Source organism: Chrysochloris asiatica, unplaced genomic scaffold (genome assembly GCF_000296735.1).
Source record: "Chrysochloris asiatica unplaced genomic scaffold, ChrAsi1.0 scaffold00080, whole genome shotgun sequence".
In the NCBI taxonomy this organism is placed as follows: Eukaryota; Metazoa; Chordata; class Mammalia; order Afrosoricida; family Chrysochloridae; genus Chrysochloris; species Chrysochloris asiatica.
In genome coordinates this window covers 201200-209303 of record NW_006408598.1, presented here as the reverse complement: position 1 = coordinate 209303, position 8104 = coordinate 201200, and the positions used below count along the sequence as shown (strand labels likewise).

The 8104-nt window shown below is 41.8% G+C and overlaps 1 pseudogene; it reads left to right on the top strand.

Moving 5' to 3' along the window:
* Positions 1–1827: 1827 nt before the first annotated feature.
* Positions 1828–7658, top strand: LOC102830730 (annotated as a pseudogene).
* Positions 7659–8104: the final 446 nt, after the last annotated feature.

Genomic DNA, 8104 nt, shown 5'->3' with positions numbered 1-8104 from the left:
TGACTTTGGACTTCTATAGCTTCCTAAACTGTGAAAAAATAAACACGTTTCTGTTATAACAGCATTAGATAAGGAAGAAACCAGGAAATGTCAATCTGGACAAAAGTAACAAGCCATCGGGGGTAGAATACCAGGGCAAAGGTAGCTCATTGGGGCTTAGGGGGAAATTTCTCAAGCTGTTTTCCAAAGAACCAAGGCAAAAAGCACATAAATGAACACATTTCATCACATGAAGATACATACACGCCAGCAGTTAGTAGGAAGAGAAGCCACAGGTCCTGCAGCAAGTATGAGAACACTGTTAGTGGGAATAATCAAACTTTAGGTGCCAACTGTGTCCAATTTTCCTAGTTCAAGGATCTTGTGATTTTTACAAGCATTCCAAGTTCTCTACCCTCAAAATATTTCCCTTCCATGTTGGTGCCTGGTAAAGCATTGCCAAAATGGCTGGGAGGCCATGCCTGACTTCCTCTGGCTTCAAAACGGGGAAGAAGAATCAAGCTGAAAAAAAAAAAGAAGTCAGCCCAAGGCAACTTCCTATAAAGTGGAGGTCAAGCATGCCTCTACCCTACAACCAGCTTTATCCTCTGACACCAATCGTCCCTCCCACAGCATTCTGCTTCACATCTGGGTTCCATAATTTGTTGTAATGGCCACATAGAACTCATAGACAATACTCACAATTATAGGGTTTATTAGGGAAGTGAACAGGTTGCAATTCAGGATCAGAAACAACTCAAGACAAACAACTCAAGCAGTTCTCCAGTCAGGTATGCCTTGTTCTTGTCTTTGGCCTTTCAACCATGTGGCCCCTCAGCCTCTGCCCTGCTCTGACAAATGTTACAAAGCTCTTTTAGCTGGTTTGTACATGCCCAAAGGGCACACTCCGCAAGCCAGCCTCCTGCCTATAGGCACTAGCCATTCAGTTTTACTTAGGCCATGGACCAGGAAGCCCACAACTGCTGTTTCTCCATGCTGCCACCTCTGCTGGCTGCTGCATTTCCAGGTAGGAATCTCAAACTCTGCTCATGACTCTTCTTTCTTGACAGTCTTCCTGCTTCTGAGATGGCTCCTTTTAAATCTAATGGGATGGCAAAACTAACCAATCCCAGCATTAGAGTCCTGTACACCCTATTTGCATGGGATTTATGACTTTTAATAGAAAAGCCTTATCTAGTAAAGTCACAGTACCATAAGCATACAACTCAGTTCTTGTCATTTAACTTATATGTATCATTTGTGCTTCAAAACAACCATCTGAGGTAGGTATTTCTGTCCCTGCTCAAGTGACATATTGAAAAGCAGACCCAGGTGTTCTTGCAAAGCTAAGTTTTCAGCACCACAAAACCCAAGCCTCATCCTCCCTTCTCCCTTTTTTCTGAAGAAAAATTCCAACCAGGGCCAGACTAAATACTGTAGGCTCCTCAGCCAATTATTTGTTCCCCATACAGCTTTGGTAGGGAAATGGGGGTGGGAAGGCAGGAGATTTCCTTTGTAATCATTTTTCATCAATGTCATACATGTGACAGATTAGCGGACCTGAGATCAGAAGTAAATCTGAGACCAGATGTGAAAGGAAAGAAGTATATTTTTTAAAAGAAAGGAAAATGTCTAAGAATTGGTAGTGCATCTCCAAAGAGGAAAGGAAAATGCTGGGATAACAGAAATCAGAACCCCCGGGGAACCTGAAGTGGAGGACTGCTTGGCATCTCAGAGAAGGTACTTTCTGGAAAGGTATTTCCTGTGCCTGAAAGGAGACAGACCTGTGGAGAATGGAAGTGTGCTTAATCTCAGGCAGGGAGCCCTTGGAGGAAACAGCATGACAATATGGTAGATGCTGTCTGCCTCCGCTGGTATGGCACCCTCTTCCTCTTTTCTGTGAGAAGTCATTGTCCCAAAGACCATTATGGGAGAGGAGCTGGGGTGGAGATTTTGGCCAGCTTTCTGGTAGCAGCCTTACCTACAGTAGGAACCTAGGTTACAGCACCAGATACATTTTGTTAAGTGCTGTTGAGTCAATTTTGACCCATAGCAACCCTGTATAGGGTTTCCAAGGAGCAGCTGGTGAGCTTGAACCACCGACCTTGCAGTTCAAACGATTTTGCAGTCTGACGCATTTAGCCCATAGTGCCACCACAGCACCAGATATAAATTCTGCAAATTGGGAATTTCTCTACAAAGTTGTCATGAGCAACAACTAAAATCATGACTATAAAGTGTTCACTTAGTATGTTTGGCACATAATTGGTGTCAAAGGTCTGTTTTGATATTGATATGTCATGATCAGCTGAGAAGTGGATTCCCATGTCATTTGTTACTAATATGTACCAAAGTTCATAAAATAGTTATCACAGTCATATCATGTACGCATGTTACTTACATTATCAACTAAATGTGGTTAAAAAAAAAAAAAAAGCAGGGAGGGGTGAGACTTGTCCAGTGCAGGATACTGCAAATATCTATTTGAAGACAGAGTGAGCATGGAGGTCTACCGATCCTTCAGATTTCAGCCTCTTGTGCCTCTCAGACCATGAGCCACTGAGTGTAACCCTCACTCAGAGCCTTCCTTAAGTCACTCAGATGCCTTTGCACTGAGTAGAAGAGGGTTACATTGTGCCATGAGGCTAAGGACTTAGGCTGGAAAAAGTGAGCTCCAAACCCCATGTACTACCTTCCACAGTGGACCAGCTCTGTCAAAACATCATGCCTCAAATAGAGCAATCTTCACTTCCAGAGCATGACAATGGTCTCAGAACAACCTAACTTAAAGTTCAGGTGTCACCACTTCCCATGTGACCGTGGGTCAGACTACTTGTGTTAGAAGCCATTCCTCTGATCTCATGGCTTCCCTACATGCATACAACTCTACCATCACCCTTGTTTGCACTTTCGTAAGCTGTTTTTGCTGCCCAGAGTGTCCTTGCCATTAATTCCTTGTTAAAAACTTCAGTTCTTTCAAATATTAGTTTGTACACCACCACTTCCCTGATGAGCTTTTCGTATTTCAGCCAGCCACTGAATCCTGAAGCTGAGCAGAGTAAGGGGCATGTCAAGAGATGGCAAAACTGCTCACGTGCAACTTCAGATCTCCAACATCCCAGCCACCCCCATAAGGCCTTCTATTCAGCACCCTACCCAGGTGTCTTCTGGCTTTTCTTTGATTCCCAAAGTCAGAACAGGGATTCAGCAAATGATCATTTGAACACAGCTTCCCACCTAACTTCCTGTGATTCAAATCATGGTGAGGCCTCTTATAAACTGTGTTTAGGAAAGCCACTTTAAACTCTGAGTCTACTCTCATCTATAAAGTTTGGAATAACAACATGAGAATAAGTCAACTGATTAGGAAGCCTCTAGCACCTAGGACATGCATGGAAAAGCTCAATATCATCACAGCCAAAATAAGGCCAAGGGCTGACTGTGAAATGGACTATTAATTGCTCATATGCAAGTTCAGGCTAAAACTGAAGAAAATGAAACCAAGTCCACAAGAGTCAAACTATAACCTTGACTATATCTCACCTGAATTAAAAGACCATCTCAAGGACACATATGAGACACTAATGACCAAAGTCCAGAAGAGTTGTGAGATGACATCAAGAATATCATACAGGAATAGAGAGCAAAAGGTCAATATAAAGACAGGAAAGAAAGACAAAAATGGATGTCATAAGTGACTGACACTCTCCAGCTTACGAGATGCTAAAGTGAATGTTAAGAAATGTGTAAGTAAAAGAGCTGAACAGAAAATGCCAAAGGGCAACTGGAGAGGACAAAGTATTATAATGAAATGTGAAAAAGACCTAGAGTTGGAAAACCAAAAGGGAATAAATAACACATTCAGCATTTCTCAAGCTGAAAGAACTCAAGAAAAAAATTCAAGACTCAAATTGCAAAGTTAAGGATTCTATAGGCAAAATACTGAATGACACAGAAAGCATCAAAGATGATGGAAGGATTACACAATCACTGCACCAAAAAGAAATGGTCATTGTTCAACCATTTCAAGAGGTAGCATATGATTAAGAATTGAGGGGATTGAAAGAAGTAGTTCAAGCTGTACTGAAGGCATGGGTGAAAAACAAGGTTCCAGGGATTGATGGAATACAAATCTACAACTTTTCAACAAACTGACACAGCACTGGAAGCCCTCACTTATCTGTGCCAAGAAATCTGGAAGACTGATTGGAAGAGATCTATATTTGTGCCCATTCCAGAGTGATGACCTAACAGAATGCGAAATCATCAAACTTTATTAATATCACATGCAAGTAAAAATTTGCTTAAAATAATTTTAAAAAGATTGCAACAGAGGCCGACTGAAAAGAGGACAGGGAACCAGGAATACAACTGCTGACATCAGATGGATCTTGACTGAAAGCAGAGAATATCAGAAAGGTGTTTACTTGTGCATTATTGACTAGGCAAAGGCTCTGACTATGTGGACATTATGGATAACAATAAGAATGGGTATTCCAAAATACTTCATTGTGCTCATGAGGAACCTCATAGGCCAAGAGGCAGTTGTTAGAACAGAATAAGAAGATACTGAATGGTTTAAAATCAGAAAAGGTGTGTGCCAGGGTTGTAATCTTTCATTATACTTATTCAATTTGTATGCTGGGTCAATAATCCAAGAAGCTGGATTAATGAAGAACATGGCATCAGGATTGGAAGAAGGCTCATTAATGACCTGTGATATGTAGATAATACAATTTTACTTGCTGAAAACTAAGAAGACTTAAAATATTACTGCTGAAGAAGATCAAAGACTTTCAGTATGAATTGCACCTCAATGTAAAGAAAACAAAGATTTTCACAACTGGACCAATAAATAACATCATAAATACAGAAGATTTAAGTTGTCAAAGACTTCATTTTGCTTGGATCCACAATCAACATTCATGGAAGCAGCAGTCAAGAAATCAAATGAAGTTATTGCATTAGGCAAATCTACAGCAAAAGACCTCTTTTAAGTGTTCAAGAGTAAAGATATCAGCTTGAAGACCCAAGTCATAGTATTTTCAATAATTTCATGCGCATGTAAAGTTGACAATGTACAGGAAGACTGGAGAAGAATTGATGCATTTGAATTATAGTGTTGGAAAAGAATATTAAAAGTACTATGGACCAGCTGATATGAAGTGAAGGGAGATGCACAAGAACACCCATACTCGCAGAAAGCACCCATTTGACCTGGCTGGATAATTAGAACTCAACTAGAGGAAGAAGAGGAAAAAAAGAGTAATCCATTACAACTTGATGAACTTGACCTATACTTATGGATGTAGTAGCTCAAAAAGAGGGAACAAATTTTTACAGCGAGGATCATTCCAACCCCCTTGGTACACAGGGTTGACAGGAATGGGCAACAAAATGGGGGATACAAAGGCACAAAGTTACTGGCTTACAAGCTTTCAAGAGGGGGCCTAGTTTCAGAGGGTGTGGGGGAAGGTAGAATCTCCACTGAGTGGTGTCCAACCTGTCTAGTTGGTGAAAGGAGACGATAAGACTCTTATGGTTCAAAAATGAATAATTGCTATCAGAACTAATTGTAAGTGTTGCAAATGTAAAGGCAGACATTTTGTAACAAAAGGAGGGGAGCAGTTGATTTTGCAGTCCAGGAGTGGAGGACCCTGGGACCATCAAGGGAGAAGAGAGCAGTGCGGGCCCTCCCCAAAGAAGCAGTGACACTAGAGATGGAGGCAGAGACCATGACGTGGAGAGATGGAGCGCCTGGGAACTCTGGACTCAGAGGGAGAGGGGCTGTGTGCTGACAGCTGGGGGGGTGGGCTTTGCAGGGTGTGACCTTTGGTTATTTGAATGGTTGTATATTCCTGAGTTTTTCGATGTACACCCCCCCAAAAAAAAAAAAAAGCAGAGGGAATGGAAGCAAATGCTGTAGTATGATGATGCATGAAGGGGATTATAGTCAGTACAATGAAACAAAAAACAAAATACGATAGGATGAATGTAAAGCTGATGTTCTCCCATGTAAATGATCACACAGTTCACAATAAAAACTTACAAAGCAAAAAAAAAGTATTATGGATCAGAAGAATAAACAAATCTGTGTTGGAAGAAGTACAGATAAACTGCTCCTTAGAAGCCAGAATGGCGAGATTTCGTCTCTCATACTTCAGACATGTTAAGCTTGGCAAAGTGGAGGACTAGCAAAAAAGAGAAAACCCTCAAAGACAAGGAATGACACGGTAGCAGCAGCACTGGACTCAAACAATTGTGAGAAGGGTGCAGGATTGGGCAGTGTTTTGCTCTGCTGTATATAGGATCAATGGTACCTAATGACTAACAAACACCCAGTAGGTGTTCAATTAATAGTCCCCACAGAACAGTGGATCAATCCAATGCAAAGAAGAAATGAGGGAGGAGGGATATAACAACACAAAAAAACAAGGTTGTTGTTAAGTGCCGTCAAGTCGGTTCCAACACATAGCAACCCTGTATAGGGTTTTGGAGAACTGCCAAGACTCCAAAAAACAAGAATGTTGTTGGTAAATGCTGTCGAGTCACTTCTGACCCATAACGACCCTGTGTAGGGTTTCCAAGGAGCAACTGGTGAGCTTGAACAGCCAACCTTGCAGTTCAAATGACTTTGAAATCTGGCGCATTATTCCACAGTGCCACACCAGGACTCAAAAAAAAAAAAAGGTTAAGGTAGAGGAACTCAATATAGACTATAATAAAATGACAGGATTTTCAAAAGTTATTTACAAGGCACATAACTTAAGAAGAGATTGGAGACACAGGGGAGCGGGGGGCTCGTATGATCAAGGGGCCCTGAAACAAGGCGCAGCGGAGTTTGAGAAACCAGCAGGTCGAGGTTCAGCTGCAGCGGCTGAAGTTGGGGCAGGGGGGCGCCAAGCACGCGGGGTTGGGCGGGGTGGGGTCCTGGTCTTTGACTGGCTCCTGTTTCAACAGCGAACATGTCAGAAATAGGAAGTTCATTGATTATTCACAGTTTCAGGAATCTGATGATGCTGATGAAGATTATGGAAGAGATTCGGGTCCTCCAGCTAAGAAAATGCGATCATCTCCTCGAGAAGCTAAAAATAAGAGGCGGTCTGGAAAGAATTCACAGGAAGACAGTGAGGACTGGGAAGAAAAGGATGTGAAGACCAAGAAGGATGACTCTCACTCAGCAGATGATAAGTGAAGATGAAAAAGATCATAAAAATGTACGTCAGCAGCGACAGGCAGCTTCTAAAGCAGCTTCGAAGCAAGAGAGACGTGCTTATGGAAGATGGGGGCAGTGAGGAAGAACGAGAGGAGGATGAGGCACCATTCCAAGAAAAGATTCTGGCAGTGGTGAAGACTTCCTAATGGAAGACGATGACAGTGACTATGGCAGTTCAAAAAAGAAAAACAAAAAGATGGTTAAGAAATCCAAACCTGAGTGAAAAGAAAAGAAAATGCCCAAACCCAGGCTAAAGGCAACAGTGACGCCAAGTCGAGTGAAGGGCCAAGGGAAAGCGGGTCATCCCGCAACTTCAAAGGCATCAAAGGAAAAGACTTCTTCCCCCAAAGAAGACGATGAGGAAACAGAAAGCCCTCCAGAAAAGAAAACATCTGCCAGCCCTCCACCAGAAAAATCTGGGGATGAAGGGTCTGAAGATGAAGCCCAGTCTGGGGATGATTAAAAGTGATGATGGTTTGGGGAGAGATTTTATTAACAAAGAAAGAGAACCGCCTTAAGATAGAACATGGTTTGGCTATGGCTTGAAAGATGGGCTTTGAATGCTTGTTTCCATTTGTTGAAGATAACATTTTCTCTCTCTCTCTCTCTCTTTGTTTTTTAAAGAAAACCATTGTATGTGTAAGTTACTTTTTGGATGTCCTCTTCTCTTTGCCACCTACTCCCCACCCCACCCCCAGTCTCCAATGAAAGCCATGCCAAATGAATCACCAGATTGACCGCTCCATCTCTTTATTTTTAATGGAAAGCATACTACAGTGGGAGAGCAATAAGATTTAAGATGAACACTATAAACATTTTGCTTTTTGCTAAATAATAATAAGTTGAACAGTAATCAGAAAGTGCAGAAAGGTTTTAATTAAAAATGATAGCTTCTTTCCCTGCCTGTAC